General features: G+C 42.5%; 1 long non-coding RNA gene across 2 annotated transcripts in view; it reads left to right on the top strand.

Annotated features, from left to right (window-relative positions):
* Window positions 1–13164: 13164 nt before the first annotated feature.
* The window catches only part of LOC138265824 (uncharacterized), a 38625-nt gene continuing 30875 nt past the window's right edge, over window positions 13165–20914 (top strand). For both annotated transcript variants that reach the window (XR_011199433.1, XR_011199432.1), the window contains exons 1-2: window positions 13165–13612; window positions 18956–19052. This is a non-coding gene — a long non-coding RNA (uncharacterized lncRNA). The remainder of the gene's footprint in view (window positions 13613–18955; window positions 19053–20914) is intronic.

The raw sequence follows: 20914 nt of genomic DNA on the forward strand, positions 1-20914 counted from the left end.
TGGACCGTCAGGGCACAAACATGTTTGGTCCTTACATACACATTAGAAACCCTTGTTTGTTGGGGTAGAGGCACAGTACCAAATCCATGCATACAGCCATAGCACACTGTCACTGTTTGGCACTAATGAATACATGCAAAACCAGACAAGGGGTGGGGGCTGGATTAGGCCATTTGAATACATGTCCCAGAACACAATACAATAAGTAAACTGATTAAACTATACTATATATTTGAGGATTCATCGTAGACCTACCAGACACAATACCCCAGGAAGAAAGAGAGGGCATGGAAAACAACTATGAGACAAATATAGCCACAAGGAACCTCTATGGTTAACGCAAAGACAGGAACCAGTCAGGCTAACAGGATGCAGGCTCTGTCAGGAACAAACATGACCAAGGCAAATACACAGTGAGCAGACTCTGACTGGGAAAAGCAGGAACAACACTGTGGGAACACAAAACTGTTTGTGCTGTGGTCTGCAATATTACACAATCCCCCAAGGGCTCTGGTACACAAGTAATTTGTACGCCAATGCACAACAAGGAGATTCAGAAAGTGGCAGCTTCTAAGCAGTTCCAGGCAGCAGCAAGGGCAGGGCATGTTCAAATGGCTGGTCTGCATGGAAGTGCTCACAGGTGTGTGTACCTTCACTCTCTCACAAGTCCTGGAGTTGAGAATCAAGTTCAAAGGGCCAACTGGACCTTTCACATGGGAAGCAATGGACAGCTGATTACAGGTCCTACCAACTACCAGGCAGTGGATTATCGGACCTGAAATCCATGCAGACTGATAAACTATGACTATGGCATGCCATACTGAAGAGGGAAGCACACAGTAGTCATAATGGGAATCTGTGTGTGTGCAGATGAAGATTCTCAGGGTACAGATAGTCCATTTACAGGCCCCCCTAGAGAAGGGTGGGCAGAGACTGAAATCATGGCAGTGGAAGGACTTATTACCTGGGATGGACTGCACAGGGCATGTCTTGTGAGCAATGCTTGTCATACCTGGGGCACTCGTGCTATCCATTTTCAGCTTAGATGGACTTCTTGTCACACATGCTCCTTGCAGAGATAGCTGATGTCACACTTTCTGCTGTCAAGGGTCTGGTCATGCATTCATGTTACCAATGCAATAGCACATCCACTGCCTCATGTATGAAACACCTTTTAACCTTATGATTGATGGTGTCTTAGTTGTGTGTCATTTGCTGCAATGGACCATGTTGGCAACATGGATGTGTCTCATAGCTGTGGTCCTCTGATATTGCCCTTCATATGTGAAATAGACAGGATATATGTCATTTACACTGTGTGCGATGTTTGCTGTACATTCATACCCATCAAATGTGATGTGGCTTTTTCTGTATCCTAATCTGTATTTCTGCAATGCTCCGTGAGGCTAAACTCTGATTATGATTCCTAGGGATCATGTGATGCATAAATAATTACCCAGAGCATGATTGAGTGATGAAGTGAGGTGTTTAATCACATTTGATAACAAAGTGGGGAGGGTGACTATAGTTAGAAGACACTTTGTACGATGTGTTGTCTCCTACGTAATCCTGCAGCTGTGTTTGGATGTTCCCCCTCATTTTCACGGACAGCATCCTCCTCTTCCTCCTCTTCAGGCATTTGTGGATCCGGTTCATAGAGGGGAATGTTCCTCCTCACACAAATGTTGTGCAGGATGGCACAGGTCAAAATGATCTTGTAGACCATTTCAGGGGAATATAGGAGGCTGCCTCTGGTGATGTCCAGGCACCTGAATCTGGACTTCAGGATGGCAAAAGTCCTCTTAACTATGGTGCGTGTCCTTAGATGTGCCTCATTATAGGCACACTCTGCTGCTGTGCTTGGGCTGGCAATTGGGGTCATGATCCATGGCTGGATCCCATAACTCTGATCAGCTGAAAGAGAAACTGAGGGTAAGTATTTTGTTGTTGGTTGCACCGTGATTGTCACTTTGCATGGCAGTTGTTATGTTGTGTCGTCTGTGACTCATCTGTGTTTGTGGTGTTGTGTGGGATCCTAGGCTTCTGTGATGTTCCTTCTGCATTGACTTGTCTAACTATCAAAACTGGTGTTTGGCTGATTGACATGATATCAGTGGAATATTTAGAAACTTGCAGTTCAGTGTGTATCTCCCATGCGTTATGTAATGTGAAAGGAGTGTCTGTGAGCCTTCACTGGAGGTGACATGATACTTCCACACACACACAATCAATTCCACTGTTGTGGTAACACGGTTGCACTATATGGCCTGGACATCCCATCCAATTTGACATATATGATTGCAGGTGAAATGCAACAGTGAGGCCCTTTGATTTGGCTAGGTGACAATGCACAACACATCTCCATATGTTAGCAGCACTGAAGTGTTCACAACTGACAATGCACAATTAGCCCATGTGTGACAAGTTCTATGCAAACCTATTTTTGTGCCCTCACTGAGTTGGCTCATGTGCAAACTTGTACCTACACTACTGAACTTGCTCCAGGTAAGCTGGCTAACTTGGCTATGGGGGTGAAGGTTTTAGTGTCAGAAGGTCCATCTGCCTGTACATCTGTTATGTATATGTTGAATTGTTTCAATCCCTATGTGTAGCAGTGTGCACTTTGCATTAGTGTTACATCCAAATGTTTTCATAGCACAGACCACTTCCTTATTGCTAGCTGGCAATGTCACCCCAGGAGTGATGTGAGATGTTGGTACTGCCTCAATGATTCCATGTCACCTTCATTAGAGTCAGCATCATCATGCTATGTGTCTCATGGTGTTTGACCTGCAGCAAAACACATTACACACCCCTTACACAGGACGTATTGCTTGGAAGGGTGTGGGATTGAGTGTTATTGATTTGATATTGAAAGGTTCATCTTCCAAGTTGTACTGCCAGTTAAGGCCATGTCATTGTCACTGTGTGGCTTTAAATTGGTCCTGTGTGGCTCTAGAGAGGCATCTCTTGTTATTTGCATCTGTAATTTATCCATAGGTGTGTATCCCATTGGGTCAGGATATCAAACATGACTAGCAGTGTCACACCTCAGTGTCTTCCTGGCCACTTGTCAATGCAGTGGTGTATGTGTTGTGTGTCCTACAGGGTAGCTGTGCTGTGTGTAAATAACTAGGTTTCTGTACTTACCAACAAGTAGGCCATTGCCATATCGTCCATCCTGGAAGTGCTGATTGATGGTGCTGTGGCGGAAGATGAATGAATCATGTACACTCCCAGGATACTTTGCCATGATGTTGGTGAACAATCCACGGTGATCCACAATGGCCTGCACATTGATGGAATGTGTGTGCTTCCTGTTGCGGTATAGATGCTCTGTTGCAGCAGGTGGCACAATCCGTACATGTGTGCAGTCAATGGCACCAAGCATGTGCTGGAAGCCATGAATTTGATAAAATCCCTGTTTGGTCTCCTGCTGCTTCTGCTGTGTGTTGGGAAGCTGATGTGAGGGAGATGATGGCATCCAGTACCTTGGGAAGGAAGGTAGAGAATGAGGGCTGTGAGATTCCAGAAACCAGGGCACCAGTGGTTTGAAAAGAGCCAATTGCCAACATATGCAGGACAGCTAGCAGCTTGGTCTCCCGTGGAATGATGTGGGGTGTCTGCAAACTGGGTGCCAACTGTGGCTCAATGTGGCGCAGCAGCTGCAGTATGGCTTTCCAATTTAGTCAGTACCTCTGGATGATGTCATGTTCCCTGAGGCCCTGAAGGGTTGTCCTGGTCCTGAATATCCTCTCCTGCCTTCTGCGTTGCCTTTGGGGTCCCTGTTGGTGTGGTGATAGCTGCTGCTGTTGGTCCTGTGCTCTGCATCTTCGTGCATGCTGGTTGAATAGCACCTCCATGTCTTCCTTTTTGAGCTATGAAGTTGCTTCTGTGAGTTTTCCTTAAGTAGTGGTGTGTTTGCCCCATTTTAACGCCTGCCTTGACCCAGGCGTTAAATTTTGGCACAACTTGGGATTTGCGCCAATTTCCAGCTCCGCCTACCAGACGTGTGCCTTTTTTGCACGGTTGGATAAATATGGCGCATGGGTGTTTAAGTCATTTTTTAGACGGGAACGCCTACCTTGCATCTCATTGACGCAAGGTGGTTTCACGCATCCAGAAAATGGCACACACTGGGATATTTTGACGTTAGACGGGTCTAGCGTCAAAGTATAAATATGGTGTTCAATTTGCATCGAATTAGAGTTACAAAACAATTACGCTAATCCAGCGCAAAGGGAGTATAAAAATGGGCCATAATCTCTCACCCCCAATGAACAAATGGTGTCCCTAATGGTTATAGGTTATCATAGTGTGCTTTGAACATATTATTAATTTCCAGTTGTGAATGAATCAACAGACCAGAGCTATCCTGAATGCCTATTATGGGATAATTATTCTTATCAGTATTAACAAGCCATGCCAGAAGTCTTTCAGCCTTAGCCCTGTCATCAAGCATTTTGCAGAGGTGTTGCTTATAATCATAACCTTTTATTCTCTCGATGAGGATCATCAGTTAAGCCCTTGCTTTGCGAAGCTCATCTCCACCCTCCGGACCTCATACCGACTCCCTCTACATGGAGTTGAGTAACTGTAGATTTCCCGATTCAGCTGTGCCCATAATCTTACCGTAGAAGTTATGAAGTGTACCCTGACTACTGTTTTAAATGCCTCCTGCTTGACTAGGGGTGTTGAGGTGGTGCCCTAATTTTCAGCAAAATAGTTTTATATTGCCTCCACAAAGCTCTGTTCTAAACACTGAGTCCTCCAACGCTTCAATATTGAGTTTCCATGTTGGAATGGTTGTGCATGGGTTGGTCCATAAGAGCGTGAGCATTAGAAGGTTATGGTCAGATAACGTCATAGCCAGGCATTCTGTGCCAGTAATTTAATGTGGAAATGGGGACAAGACAGCAATTTATCCATTCATACATCCAAATCATGCACACCAGAGTACTATGAGTACTCTCTCAGGATTGGAATAAGTACCCTCAATGTGCCCACAACTCCACACTGTGCCATCCAAGTATTGACTTTCTTAGTAGTCTTGTGCGTCATCGAAGAAGAGAAAGGAGGGTGAGACCTGTCCATTCCATCATTTGTGATACAATTAAAGTCTCCCCCGATGATGCTGGGATAGTGCAAGATCGAGACCACCTACGGGGCCAACCCTTCTAAAAGCATGTGCTGATCCACGTTAGGTGCATATTCATCAGTGCAATGTCTTCCCGATCAATACAGACCCTGACAACAATGTATCGGCCCACTTTGTCAATATTGACCAGAACACGGAATACCAGGCCTAATCCATATCAGGACCCCCCTCCCTCTGTGCGAATGCTGATAGTAGATAAAATATAATTATCCTCTCCACCTTTTCTAAAGCACCAAGCCTATGAATTATGTGAGATGTGTCATGTGTAACAAAGCGATGTGAAAGCTGAATTAATTACTAATAAATTTGCATTGATTAACTGTTAAGAATTGACATGAATTAGGATAACGTAGAGTGAATTTTGTGTCATGGAAAATGTGCCAACTGATGCGGCTGCCATCATTTATACATAAAGTAATAAGGAGCTTATGTTTATAGTCTAAATGATGTGGTCTAAATTATGTGCACATGAAGAAAACAAATGTATTAGTGGGTCGCACTAACATATTGGTACTATGTATTTGCTTAAATAATATTAGGCATTGATCAATTACAAGGTTTGGGGCCTAGTCAACAGAGCCTTATGTTAAGTTGCATGGCAGAATTAATGAAATGTTCAAAAATGTTTTGTGAAAGCCAAGAATTCATATTGTTTATTGTTCACATGGAGCTGACCGAGTGATTTGTAAACTTCTTAACATTTCTCATGAGAACTGCCTGTCTTGATCCAAAAATGTATACATTGTAGGTTTGATGCGTGAGAAGAAGCTGTTCCCAGGACTGAACAATGGCCACACTGAATACAGCTAGCATTGCAACAAAACCGTTACCTGACAAACCTGACAATGGGAACAGGAGAAGAAGAACCAATTATCGACATGTGAAAGACTGTTTCGTTATATCTTAGATTTATAGGTTATAGCCTAATGGTCGTTCCTGTAAACATATGATTTTCTGACCAATGACATTGTGAGAAGATACTTTATGCAAGTTTTACTTAGCCTGCTTGCACTTAGGAGAGTTAGTTATTTTTCGGATTCCTTCGAGTCCCATCCTTCCTGTTCCTGCTAGAGTCCTGTTCGCAGAGCACCACAATTCCAGGTATTCTGTTGAATTGCGTAAATGCTGATTCTTTAGCTTAATGTCCCTAAGTTGGTTCAGTTAACTTAGACAAATGCAGAAAGAACAGACGATGGACGGAATGCAGAACAAAATCAAAAATTCACCCCAGTCACAAAGATCTGGGTTTAATCCATAGTTTTTTTGCTCGCCACCCCAGGTTGGACCCAGCCATATGCAAATCAGTCTTGACCCTGTTCCTCATGGGAACAGTCCAGCCCGATATGCCAAGCCAGGTCCTCCCTGGACCGGAAACAAGCATCGTAGGACCGGTTTCAGGGTATCACCCTTCATCAGCTAGGCTAGCTTGAATCCAGTGGCGCAGTGAGCACAGGACCCACGTCTGGGCATACACTTCCCACTTGGGGCGACAAATGCAAAAAGAACAGATGATGGACGGAATGCAGAGCAAATCAAACATTCACCCCCAGTCACAAAGATCTGGGTTTAATCCATCATTTTTTTGATCACCACGCCACCCCAGGTTGCACCCAGCCATATGTAAATCAGCCTTGACCCTGTTCCTCATGGGAACAGTCCAGCCCGAACTGCCAGGCCAACCGAAACAAGCATCCTAGGACCGGTTTCAGGATTTCACCCTTCATCAGCTAGGCTAGCTTGAATCCAGTGGCACAGAGAGCACAGGACCCATGTCTGGGCATACCCTTCCCCCTTGGGGCGGCAAATGCAAGAAGAACAGATGATGCACGGATTGCAGTGCAAATTAAACATTCACCCTCAGTCACAAAGATCTGGGTTTAATCCATTGCTTTTTTGCTCACCACGCCACCCCAGGTTGGATCCAGCCATATGCAAATCAGTCTTGACCCTGTTCCTCATGGGAACAGTCCAGCCCGAACTGCCAAGCCAGGTCCTCCCTGGACCAGAAACAAGCATCCTAGGACCGGTTTCAGGGTATCACCCTTCTTCAGCTAGATTAGCTTGAATCCAGTGGCGCAGTGAGCACGGGACCCACGTCTGGGCTTAGCCTTCCCACTTGCGGCGACAAATGCAAAAAGAACAGATGATGGACAGAATGCAGAGCAAATCAAACATTCACCCCCAGTCACAAAGATCTGGGTTTAATCCATTTTCTTTTGCTCACCACGCCACCCCAGATTGGACCCACCCACATGCAAATCAGTCTTGACCCTATTCCTCATGGGAACAGTCCAGCCCGAACTGCCAAGCCAGGTCTGGCACATTATTACGTTATTCTCAGTTAACTTAGAGCCCAATCGTGGCTGAGCCATCCCCTTTCACTGTCCCATTGCTGATGCTGACCAAACAGATGTCCACCTGATGAAGAGACAACCTCTTGCTGACTCATTGAGGACAGGTATAACAAAATGCTATCGATTTGAATATAGTGTTTGTGTTTTGTTTTAGGTACCAACTGCTATTTTGATAGAACCTTAGTTAGATGTTTTTCCAGATTAACTTTGACAAAAAATGTTTTGCATGAAGCCCAACATGCTATTCAAATTGGAGGGTTAGTTAGTATGTCCGCACATATTGATAAATGTTATTAACAAAGAATTGATTCTGTTCACTTGTTTGAGTCTAGATGTATACTACCGCTGCTTTCCAGTTATTACTGGTATTGATTTGTACTGTAATTCTCGAGTGTTTAATTGTAAATGCTTTAGCCAAACTAATATTCTTTATATGCTTTGGTCAGCCGATGTTGTTTGTATACGTTTATCATTTGGTTTTGAGATTAATGTGCATGATATTAGCATTGTCAATCTAGGGAAATAAACATTCTAACTTTACCAAAGGGTGTGCTTATTCATGGCCAAATGGGTCATGGTGCATAAAGATTACTGACTCCTAGAGATTGATGGTGTTTTATTTCTTATGTCTTGTATTTGCTGATTGAAATTATGAGCTATGATGAAAACACTCTAAGTGTAGTCAAAAGGTCGATCGAAACGCTTCCTCTTACCAACTAATTATAAAGGACCAAATAAGGTCAGACGTGCTCACAGCAATGTGGACCCGAGCCTCTTGAAATGTATCTGTACATTATACCATTAACTGAAGGGGGTTAAGGCCTCTTATATTCCAGGACAGTAATTTCAAATGGCCCTCAGTAAGGAGCTTGCTAGCCATCAATGGCCATAGCAACAATTGTCCTCCATCCTGCCCACGCATCACCCCCTTATAACTCCTCTGCAATATGCCACAGCAATAGTAACATGAAAAATGTAACTTGCATATCAGGTGAAAATCTCCCACAAGCCCCTTTCCAAAACTGAGCAGCAGAAGCACCATACTCAAACTATGCTCAAACATGTGTGAGTACTGCACTGCTGGAGATGCCCACTCAGAGCCCTTGCCAGTCAATGCTAGCAGGGATTGTGGAGGTCAGAGGTGAGTTCAGTAAAGGAGGGAACATTCAAACAATCAGTCCAACTTTTCTCCACCCCGGCATCAGAGGTGGTCAGCATAATTCAAGGATGGTTGGATCTATTCCAAATTTTTAGGCCAGCCATATAAAATAAAATTACATAAAGTGAACAAAATGAAACATTTTACATTGTGAGTGATTATCCCGAAAACAATATGATTATTTTGCCCTCTTGGACCTAAATGGAGATTCCCGGATATATATATAAAAACCAATGGTGAAGCTTAACACCTGGCCCTGGCACATGATTACGTTCTTTTTTGAAAATATTTTATTGTTTTATTGCAGTCATATGCTACAAAAATAAAAAAGGAACACAGGCTGCCTAAACATGGCAACTTTATGTTTGTAATAAAATGTTTAAAATAGAAATTAACCATCACATATCATTTTAGTAGAGCCGAATAGGTGTTTTAAAGCAGGCAGGTGTACTTAGAACATCATAAAAAAGTGGTTCTTACTGATGCAAAGAAAAGGTACTTTTGGTTTTAAAATAATGTAACTTGAATGGATGACTAAACAATACATGTAAGTCATAGAATGGAAAGAAAATGTATTGGCACTGAGGTGTGCTTCTTTTTAGGGGGATCTGCACATGTGATTTGGAAAAAAGCAGTCATTTACAGTGCTAGTGGCTAAAGTGAGCTGACCCACTGCCCCCTGCTGTCTACTGTGATGAAAGGAAGCAAAATGTGAATAACAGATAAGCAGATCAATGAATGAACAGGGCTGAACCAAAGACCCTCTGTGTGCAGATATCTAGGTATTTTGTATTTTTTTTTTTTTAAATACGGGCTGTCAAATATGCTAAAGTGGTCTCTAGATCAGAACTAAAATGACCAGCACTTCTGGGTTTATGTAGGTCTTTTAGGTCTTAATTGCAGAGAGCTACATCTAAGTATTGTTAAAAGACCTATTGTGTGCAATAATAATACTTACAATTAATAGTGTATGTGGTCTGCGTAGCACAGGTACGGTGTGTATGAGTGAGCTAGAGAAATTAAGGTTTATGGGATACATTTTGAATACTAAATGCCTCGAACTAAGCACAAGATGGGGGTGAAGTTGTTTTCCAAAACGGTGGAAGTGTATTTATGACATTACTGAGACTAGAGAGAGGAGCCCTACACAGAGAGGTGAGATGAGAGGAGACAAATCTGCTTTAGAAATGTAACTGTTGATTAGCCTTCCTGTTGTGCCACATTGGGTGGGTGGTTGGGGTAAAAAGTCTCTGTTGTTGAAAGTGATTGGGGCCCCATAGATAAGGCCAGCTTTTGTCTTTCTCTGAATTACTCTCCAGTATGGCTGATTACAACTAGGTGCAGAAATACCACACCTCTTTGTGCTCTGTTATGGCTGCTTAAAGACTGGATATACAGCACTCTGTAGGAATGTGTGGGATATAGAGGTGCTCCAATTTTCAGTTGGCTTCCTGTGTTTATCACAAACCACCTATTCAAATAATTGTGGTACTAAATGCATTACTGAAATTGGTAAGCAACCTGAAAATCTTCCCTTGAGGGTATGTAGCTGCGCTTTACAAATACTGATTGATTGATAGAAAAATTCAGAGAGCCCCATTGCATTACTCCAAAAGCTGCCCATTACTCCACAGTTGCTTCCTACAAATGTGTGGTTATTTCTCAACATTAAATCCCTCTCTTTTTGGGAATATTGGACAGGATGCACCAAGTGTTTCTTCAGTCACAAATGGCCCGATTGGCAGAATTAAGCCAATTGCAACCAAAATTTTTTTTTTTCTTATGTAGAAAATGCAAAATGCAATTCAGTAATTCCTTTCCAAATTGCATTTTGCAGTTGCAATTTGGTATTTGGAAGGGGCGTGTTTAGGGTGTCCCATCCAAATACCGAATCACAGTCGCAAAGCAGTAATACTTTACCACCAATTTACAACTAGTGGTAACCCATTTGGAATTCAGAACGTAAATAATTTTTTAGGAGCAGGCAGTTCCAAACAATCACAGACATGGTGGTCTGCTGACCTCAGCATACCCTGTGACAGCTGTGATTCCTAATCGGTCTCAAATTGCGACTTACCTCATTAATATGCATGAGGTAGGTCTATTTGTGACCATCTAGGAATCCTAATGCATGAAACTCAAAAGAGTTTTATACATTAGGAATACCGATTTCCTAATTGTGATTTGTAGAGAATCGCAATCAGGAAATCGGTATTCCTGATGTTAGTACATCTGGTCCATGATTCCTGTTTTTTAAAGTAATAGTTGTGAACTATCATCACCACAGTAATTCCTAATTTTATTGGTGCATAACTAAAAACTACTGGCTTGCCAAATTGCTTACTAATTGGTGGCAGTTTCCCTATTTACATAGCAAAGTTGATAACATTCACTGAAGCATCCTTGGAAATGTTCCAAATTTTCCCAAATGTTCAGTTAGCTCATAAATTTCTAAGAAGGCAATACATATAAAACATTTCTTTAAATGAATTAAAACAATTGAAATAGGGCCTGATTTATAAATGGCCAATGACAAAACAGAAATTTGCTCCCACAGGACTACTTCTATATTTGGAGAAAATTTGGAAATGTGACTGAAATGTGCATTTGCATTTACATTTTGTTCTTGTTTCTCTAGGAAGAAAAATATTTCCCCCATGGAGAATCACCTCCTTCCCCACCTCGTTAAACATGGGTATATTCCATCCCTATGGTCACCATTTAAAAGTACTTATTCCTGCCCTTGAGAGTAGCATATGTGTGTTTCCCACGTGAAAATCTGCTTTTAAGGGGCTTGTGACTATCTACAAACGTATGATTTTGTGGTGTTCGCATACTACTGTAAGAGGGCATACCTATGCATGACCACCAACTCACCCCTAACCCTAAGATTGCAATTTTGAAAGTTATACCATACTTTCAGAAAGGCCATATTCACAAATATGACTTGTGGATAGAATTTCGCCAGTCTGGATTCTGGGAACACCAATTAGGAAATTATCCACCCAAGTGGACTTTTAGCTCTAATACGTTTGACCGAAGTGTGTCATAACATTTAAGATTCTGCTTCTGTGTGTACAGCTTCCCAACCACTAAGTTACTGGTAGTCCTTGACAACAATACATTAGTATGCTTGTCCAATGTGTAAAAATACTTTAAAATGTTTTATAAACCAGAACTTATTTTGAACAGATGGTTGCAAATGGGGCCCAGTGATAACCAATTTTTGAAGTCTCTGACATATTTTTCATCAGACTTTGACTCAGAACAAGAGAGAGAAAGCAACAAGAGAGAGAAAGGAGAAAAGAAAGACAGAAATCGCTGACAAAAGGGAGAAGGTAGGGATGCCAAATACTTGTGACAGTGGACCGGAAGTGTAAGGTGGCTGATGAAAAAGACATGATGTAGAATAAAGATACACAGCCTTGATATTCCGATTTCCTGATAGTCACACAATGTGCAGTTTCTGAGCAAAATGTCAGGCCCCTACATTTATTCTTTTACAAACTAAGCACTGATTTTAATACCCCCAAATTTGGGGGGGAATGTTGGATCCAGGAGCGGCTTGTTGTATTAAATAGGGGCGGGCAGCTCATGCTTAGGGAATTAATAAAAAAAAACTTACCTGTGCCGCCGCCATCACCACCGCGCTGCTCTTCTCCTACAGACTCCCAGCCTGCCCTGCGGCTTATCCTGACGCTGCTCAGAGCAGTGTTAGCATTGGCTTGAATCATCCAGTACGGACGCTCCCATTCAGGCTGGGATCCTGTGCCTGCTCTATCCAGCCCGGCAACACAGTGCGGGCTGGAGAGAGCCTACTGCGGGTGTATGGTTGGCCGGCCGCGACAGCTGGCCAAACATCCATGCACATTGAGGGGAAGTGCTCTGCACTCCCCCTCATTCCTGTCAGAACTTGTGGCCCCACCCCTTTGACCAAAAAATGATAATATCCTTAGTTTATTATAATTTTTTGGTAAAAGGTTTGCAGCTGTTGCTGGTGGGGGGCGACGCACCTCCTCCCAAGTGGAGGAGCCGTGCCTGGTTGGATCACACATGAATGCCTACAATCCCTCCCCTAACCCTACTTTTATGATTGTTAAGATTCCAGTCATCTCCTGGAGGTTTCCGCATTCCCAAATGCCTTTTACATGGTTAGGAAATTGCCCTTGTGAATTGATTCCTTTACGCACATCAATTGGAACTAAACATACAAAAATGTTTGCGAAAAGACCCCATAGCGATGAAGCGGTTGCTTTCTAATATAGGTGCTCTGCACACACTAAGGGGAGATTGATTCATTTCATAAACCAGGTTCTCGTTTTCCATTATAGGTCTTCCCAATTTTAACTGACTGACTTTAAGTTGTTGATCAGTTTATAATTTACTTTATTTTAGTCTCATGTTGTTATATTTTTAGAGCGTGCTCGGGGTGCCTGGGAACGCACTGAAACTGATACTCTGGTGAGTAAAAATAGCACAGCAGATTGGAACGAGTCTTGTGCTTCACACCACTGTTGTCATTATCTGGAGCTGCTGAATAACAGTGGATGAACGGTGCTTAGTTGCTTCACCTTTACATAGATATATTGTCAGGCAATGTTACAGATTTGTATGGTGGCAGACCATTTACTAATCAGCAACGCCAAGTCAGCCTGCAACGAAGAACTTCTCACCCAGAAGGGGGTAACGTTTTGTATTAATGTTTCCAAAAAGCAGCCATTTCCTAGGCTTCACATTGGAAAAATGCGGATTCCCGTCGCCGACGACCCTTCGGAAAACCTGTGTGATTACTTTGATGAATGTTTTAAAACAATCCATGGAACCAAAGCTATGGGAGGAAAGTGCCTGGTGTACTGCAAGAACGGACGGAGCAGATCTGCCACAATCTGCACTGCATACCTGATGAAGCAAGGGCATCTTACTCTCGAGGAAGCATTTCAGGTACTTTTGTTTTACCATTTTTACTGAACTATTATTTAAAATGTTGGTCCTATAATTTACATTAATGCTTCTTCCTAGCATTTGTAATACATCTTGAACTACCCACTTCATTCGGTTCATTTTTCAACAAAAGAAGCAAACATTAATGGTATCAGAATTATAAAGTTATTGGTCATGGTTCATGGCTACCCATAATTGTAACATGTTCGAAAATATGCAACCTTTATCTCAGTCATCCTTTACAATTGTTTTGTTTCTGCTTCATTCTCAGAGGAAATTATGTTCCCTACTTTTGTAAAAATGCTTACGTGAAAGAGACATGATAAAGTTCGGTACTCTAGTGCATGTCCGACGGAATAAAAAAAATAAGAGTTTTTACTGTTATTATTACTATCATCATCATCATCATTATTAAACTGGGTTGGCCAGTGCGACCCAGAGGTAGATCTTGATCGTATGGGCATCTTTATCAGTAGCAGTTGTGGCTCTGGGCTGATCAGGGCTTGCTCCTCGGGAACAAGCGGTTCCAACTACAACAGTGGTTCTCACCCTTTAGACTTCTGTGCACCCCCAGTTTATCATTTCTGGAACCTGGGCACCCCCACTGAATCATTACTGGAATCCGGGGACCCCCCACTGAGTCCTTAATGGAAGCCAGGGACCTTGGCCTAAACACTGTCAATGATTTGAACCTCAAAACAATACACAAAAAATACAGACACAAGCACACATCAAATACACAAATTATAACACATTTTACTTAATTTGCAAATATAAACAATTTTTTTTATTTTTTATTTTAATAAGAAGGTTGGAAGTTTTCTAAATTCAATTGAAGCCACACATCATCCATACTATACTCTTTTTGATGGACCTGCACTGCTCCCACGTATCAATCTGAGGATACTAATTCAATTTTTAGCCTCCAATTTCAAATGCCTTCACATTTACAGTATGTTTTAAAATTTTCAATTGTATGTTTAGCCACTTCATTTATATACACTTGAATAATCTGATAATATTCATTTTCTAAGCAGTAGCAGACCATCTGAGGAGGCTTCGCAGATCCCCAGAGGTCCTCTGACCACAGGTTGGGAACCAGTGAACTGCAACATTGGCAGGACCTGCCTCTCAGTCACATGTTGGATGGAGGGTTGCACGCAATACTTCAGACTTGTCAAATGTCGAGATCCAATTTATGGCCAGAGCCACTCAGGGAGACCGGGGATCCCACCACATGCAGGGGCACACCGGCTTCATTTCTTTGTAGTCGCTCACTTTTCTCTGATAGCTCCCCATTCAGTAAATGTTCTGGGCTTCTTCTCCTAGACAATTTATCCTCCTTCAGGGCCAGGCAATCTCTCTTCATCTCTCAACAGGAAGACAAGCATGCTTCTAGGCTCTAGAATTACCCTCAGCTCCTCCAATAGAAAGTTCAGGTGATGTCCCTTCATCTTTAGGAGACTGGCTATCTGGCCGGCACCAGTCCTGGTCACAGTGTAATTGTTCAAGTACTTTGCGGAACACTTTGTTGGTCATGAGGATCTTGGAATTGGAACAAAGCTGGGAATGAAGATCTGCCATGTAAGATGTCAGAACTTGAATGGCTTTTTTCTCTTTCACATGTAATTTTCTTGATGTTTCTTATGCTTAGCCTTTGTGTTATGCGATGGCTCTCACAGCAGGTAGCAGTGATCCTGGCTCAAAGCAGGTGTATTCAATACAAGGGCACAATGAAGCATGACATCTTTGCATCTGGCTATCATCATCCTTCCTGAAGCAGTTATCAGAGACGGGCAAAGGGGTGACACTGCCTAGAACTTCCTCACCTTGAACAACTGAATCTGCAGTCCTAATCCTTACCCCTATCATCTACCAATTTGCGGTAGTTAAGAAGAACTAAACAGCATTCCTTTGCTAACAAGGCCTTTGTTAAGCAATTGCTAAGTGGAGCCCTACTTCCTTAGTGTTTTACATTAGTGTCTGGGTTTTCACCCTTCACCCACATTAATGCAATCAATACACATCCATTGTCAAGGAAACCACTATCCACCCTGCATCCTGTCCCATGCTAAACAATGTGTAATCCAAAGTGGATCCTATAAGTCCTTGTATTGTGTCTCTCAGCACACACTCCTTGCATCCTCCAGAAAAAGGTCTGGTCACACAAATGATTCAGAAAAACGTGTACACTGACACAAACTCTGTATATGATTTACTCAGGACAGAGCTAGTAGTCCTAAGTCTGATATGAAGGTATGCTTTGTGTTCCTTTCCAGAGAACAGAACACGTTCTGGAACTCCCATTACCAGGGACAGGTCAAGGCTTTTGTACACACGCTAGAGTGTGCAGAGGCCTTGGGCGACACAAAAAGGCAGAATACCAGTTGCATCTAAAGTGGGACACTCAGGGCAGAGGTATATGCCCATTTACCAGGCAGGAGACATTTCCATCCCAAAAAGTGCTTGACTCACTGAGCTGTTCTACCATCTAATATCAAAGCCTGCTAGGATTCACAGGTAAAGCTTATAAATACATAAGAGTATCTTTCACTTATATGATTACCCTCTTCAGATTTTGAAAGTACACTTGCTCATAGCCTCATAGATGGAGTTCACTGTACCATCAGCTGCTGCAAGAAAAACTGTGCCAAGTTCTGAACACCATGTTCTGACATGTGTAACAGTTCCTTGTCGCAAGGGCTTTTATTGTTTAAAATAGGTAGCAGATGGTGTGGGAGAGTCTGTACTGGTGATGAATGGGAAACATTGCAATGCCTTGTTTGGTAGGATCCCTGGTAAGGGTGGGTCTAGAAAAACAAATGTGAAAAATATCTGGGAATTTTCTTTAAATTCCGTGATAGCTTCAGTTCAGGAAAAAGTAATGTCCAAGCCAATCTGTAGTTTGGTAAAAACACCTTGCTGTGTGCATTTATCACATATCATCAAAGAACACCGTCAACTAGATCTCAGGCAGTCGTTCTGCCTCCTTGTACTTCCTCCTATATAGAAACACCATCTGGTGTTCCACAGGCATCATGGCTAAGTCCAACCTCTTTCAGTATTTACGTACCACCCTTAACAAGGCTCATATGATTATTTGGCTTTCATTTTTAAACCTATGCTAATAGAACTCAAAAGGTAGTCTATTTTGACCAAAGTAGGCCAGAACCACTCTCTGCTTTTCAGAACTGCCTAATTTCAGTAGTGAGTTGTATGACAAATACCTGTCTAAAAAATAATAATGAAAAATCTGAGATATTGACGGTTGGAAATTCTCCAACTTCACAATCTTTACCTTGGTGGCCATCGAAATTAGGAGAAACACGGATTCCAATGACAGCAGTCATTGCCTCACTCTGCAGATTGATAGAATTTCGGCTTTCTGTTTTTATCAGGTACGACTCTTTAAGAACATTATTATCTTTCTTGAACACATGCCTCACCAACAGGTAATCCAGACAGCTATATTGTCATGATTGGACTACTGTAATTCACTCTATCTAAGTCTCCCAAAATCTATGACCTATTGTTCTATTCAAATTGAGAATGTGCCAGTTCAATTAGGGTCTAATTTAGAGTGTGGGTACTCCGTCAGAGTGTTAGAATATTTGACTCCATTGGCCTTATGCAGTAACTGTTAGAATATTTTACTCCATTGGCCTTATGCAGTAACTGCATTCAAAATCTAGAAATGTTCACTTCCCCCAAAGGACATCTCTTACATTGGCAGGAACTGCCATCACTGCAGTTTGTGTCAATGTATTAAAAGGGAGCTGTACAGCTCTGTCAACATGATGGAGCCATACGACACACTTTTACATTCTTTTTTTGTTTCCCAAAATAAAAATTGCATAACGGGATTTTCTTTTTGAAAAATAAAGAAATAATTACACCCACCACCCCGCCATGGGAGTTTTGGGTGCACTGATATGTTTATACTATTACTTACTGGTACATTCTAGAAGGGGGTAAGTGAAAGTAATAACTTGTCATGTGGTCACAGACTTTAAATAGGGCACGCAGACAAATGGCAAAACCTCTGGCTATGAGGTTACTCTATCTGACTGCTAGAGGAGTGTATCAGTGGCAGAAATGGAATAGTCACCACTGCTGACATACTGAAGGTCCGCCTGTGTCAAAATGAGGTGGGCAGACCTTCAGTACGGCAGACAGGATACTCCCTCACCTTTGCGACGGTATATCTTTTCCACTGTACTCTGAATCAGGGAATATACCTTTAATTTGCCTAAGCACCCACACATCTTACAAGGTGTGGCCTCTTTTTATTAGCTATTGTTTAAAACCTGGCACATTACTCACAGGCCCTAAAATAGCCTTGGTCCACTCTTGCAACAAGAAACAATCCAGCTATTCAAACCTATAAAACAGTCATATGAAAGAAAATGTATGAAAAGACCACAGATTATCAATGAATAACTTGAAGGATGAGGTGCTCATACTTTGTGGTCAAAACATAAAATTATCTTCCCTTATCTGCCAGATGATTAAGAATCACCTAGTCTTCCATAAAACACTCATAACCTTCCTCTTTACCAACCAAGCAGAGATCTTTTCTTCACTTAAGTTTACCATAATCCCACAGTGCTAGAATGCCCTGCTGGGTGACAGCTTGCACTCAGTAAACCCTTCTTCATCACCATCAACATCATCATCAATATCATGATTGAGACTGGTTTCATCTGATTGCACAAGAAAATGAAGCAGAGGGTGGTCCTTCAAACATCCAGTGGTAGGCTGGTGGTAGACTGATGTCACCAAAACTTGTGGGAGTCCAACATCTGTTTATTCATGAATGTGCTCTGCCTTGTTGAAGAAGAAATCCCAGGCTTTGTCCCAGCAAAGATTAGGGGTATAGATAATCCATGTAATTGCCCTGGAGTTGTCTTTAAACCATTTTTATTGTTTTTTTCTTTTTGTTTTCTCAAATAACACAAAACTTTGCAAACAAAATGTACAACATATTGAGTGTTTCATGAAACTTCATAAATGTCAAACCTAGTGGGTGATAAATACATTACGTCTTAGTCTAAGGACTTACACCAATATTTATTGAAGTGCTTTGTAAAGACAGAGACTCTTCATGAAAGTATTCATAACGTTTTTAAAAAGTGACACAGAATACAATATAGTTAGCATGTTTTATTGACATTTCTTTTGAATAGTTGAAGTACGTCAGTGAAAACATGCCAAAAAGACAGATCTATCAATTGTAAAATTGTCTTACCACTTCGTATCCATCTTAACTATAGTTACAGGTAAAAGGCTGGGGGAATGCAATATACAAATGTTTGTAATGAAGACTTTTGTGCATTCACATAGATGGTCAAGAAAGCAAGGCCTGTGGTGGCTCCAAATGAGGGATTTTGGTCTCAGCTTGAAAACTATAATACTTCTTCAATGAATAATACTTAATCAGGTATGTTTATTCTACTTATAACACTTAGCCAGGTATGCTTATTTTACTTGCAGCGTGTTCGACCTTGCATCCTTGGTGTGGTTTCCCCTGTCTTGTTGCCTCTGCCTCTTGTATTTTGACTGTTTGCTGGATTTCGTTTTTACTGGTTTTGGTACTCTGAGCACTTTACCACAGCTGATCCGTGCTAAAGTGCAAGTGCTCCCTGTGTAAATTGTGATTACGATTGGTTATCCATGATTGGCATATGCGATTTACTAGTAAGTCCCTATTATTGTGCAACATGTGTGCCCAAGGCCTGTAAATCAATTGCTATTGGTGGGTCTGTAGCACTGATTGTGCCACCCACGAGTAGCCCTGTGAACATGTCTCAGACCTGCCATTGCAGTGTCTGTGTGTGCAGTCTTAAACAGCTATGTCGACCTGGCAAGTGCATCCACTTGCCAGGCCCAAACCTTCCATTTTAATTTTTGTAAGGCACCCCTAAGATAGCCCGGGTAGCCCCATGGGCAGGGTGCAGGATATTTAAAAGGTAGGACATGTACTGGTGTGTTTTACATGTCCTGATAGTGAAATACTTCCCAATTCGGTTTTCACTATTGTAAGGCCTATCTTTCTCAGAGGTTAACATGGGGATTACCTTGAAATATCTCTTAAGTGTAATTTCCCATTGGCAGCAGATAGAGATGTGGAGTTTGGGGTCTCTGAACTTATCATTTAACAATACATATTTTAGTGAAGGTGGCTTTTAACTTGTATGTTTGAAAATGCCACTTTTAGAAAGTGGGCATTTTTGTTGCTTAACCATTCTTTGCCATTGCCTGGCTGTGGAATACATGCCTCGGTCAAGATGACAGTTAGGCTGGTTGTGAATTCACTCTAGACAGTCACACAAAGGGAGCTGAGGTGTGCCCTGCATATCCTGATAGGCCTTCCTGGGCTAGAGCGGTGGGAGGAGCTGACACTTGCACTGAATAGGGCTGTGCCTATCCTTACACAATGCAGTCCCCATACCCCTAGAGGGTGTGTGGGACCAGGGCAGGAAAGGTGGGGTCTTCTGTACTACAAATACTTTCCTTTGAAGTTTGCCTACTTCAAAGCCAGAAATTAGTGTAAGTAATGGACCCAAAACCCCAGACTATTAGAACACTTCTGGATCAAGAGGAGACTCTGCCAAGGAGAAGAGCTGAAGAGCAGTGAGAAGGAGTACTGCCTCTTTGCTGTGTGTGCTTTACTGGGTTGGCCTGCAGTTTCTGCTTCTGCTTTGGAAAGGACTAAGACCGGACTTTATGTGCATCCTGCTTATGAAGTTTCTCCAAGGGCTTGGGGAGAGAGCTTGCTGCCCATTTAGAAGTCTCAGGGACATCAAAGACTTCACCTGCCAGCCCCGGGTTCTCTTGCTGAGGACCCTAACTTGCCACGAGTCCCCACTCCAGTTCCTGGGTCCTTGGGAGTGAAATCTAGCATAAAACAAGAAGAGATAGGCACACCAACTCTGGACGACTCCAGAACCGGTGCTGCTGCCCAACTCCACTATGCTGCCTGCATCCAAAGCCATGGTCTCTGCTGAAGTGCAACAACCATGACCAACACTGCAGGCCTGACGCTGCCACAGCACCTCTGAAGTCCCACAGCATTGTGAGTCTTGAGTGCCGTGAAACCCGACCCTGCTGCAGCTCCTGTGGCCCTGTGGTGTGACCACAACCCAGAGACATCTCCCCATCACGTCTTGACCCGCTCGACTCATCGACCCCAACGGATCGTAAGGAACCAATGCCTCACCTCCGCTGCATCCGTAAGGAACCTATGATTCACCTCTCCAGTGTAGCTGTAAGGAATTGATGCCTCACCTCCTGCATAGCGGT

This window comes from Pleurodeles waltl, chromosome 11 (assembly GCF_031143425.1).
Source record: "Pleurodeles waltl isolate 20211129_DDA chromosome 11, aPleWal1.hap1.20221129, whole genome shotgun sequence".
NCBI lineage: Eukaryota > Metazoa > Chordata > Amphibia > Caudata > Salamandridae > Pleurodeles > Pleurodeles waltl.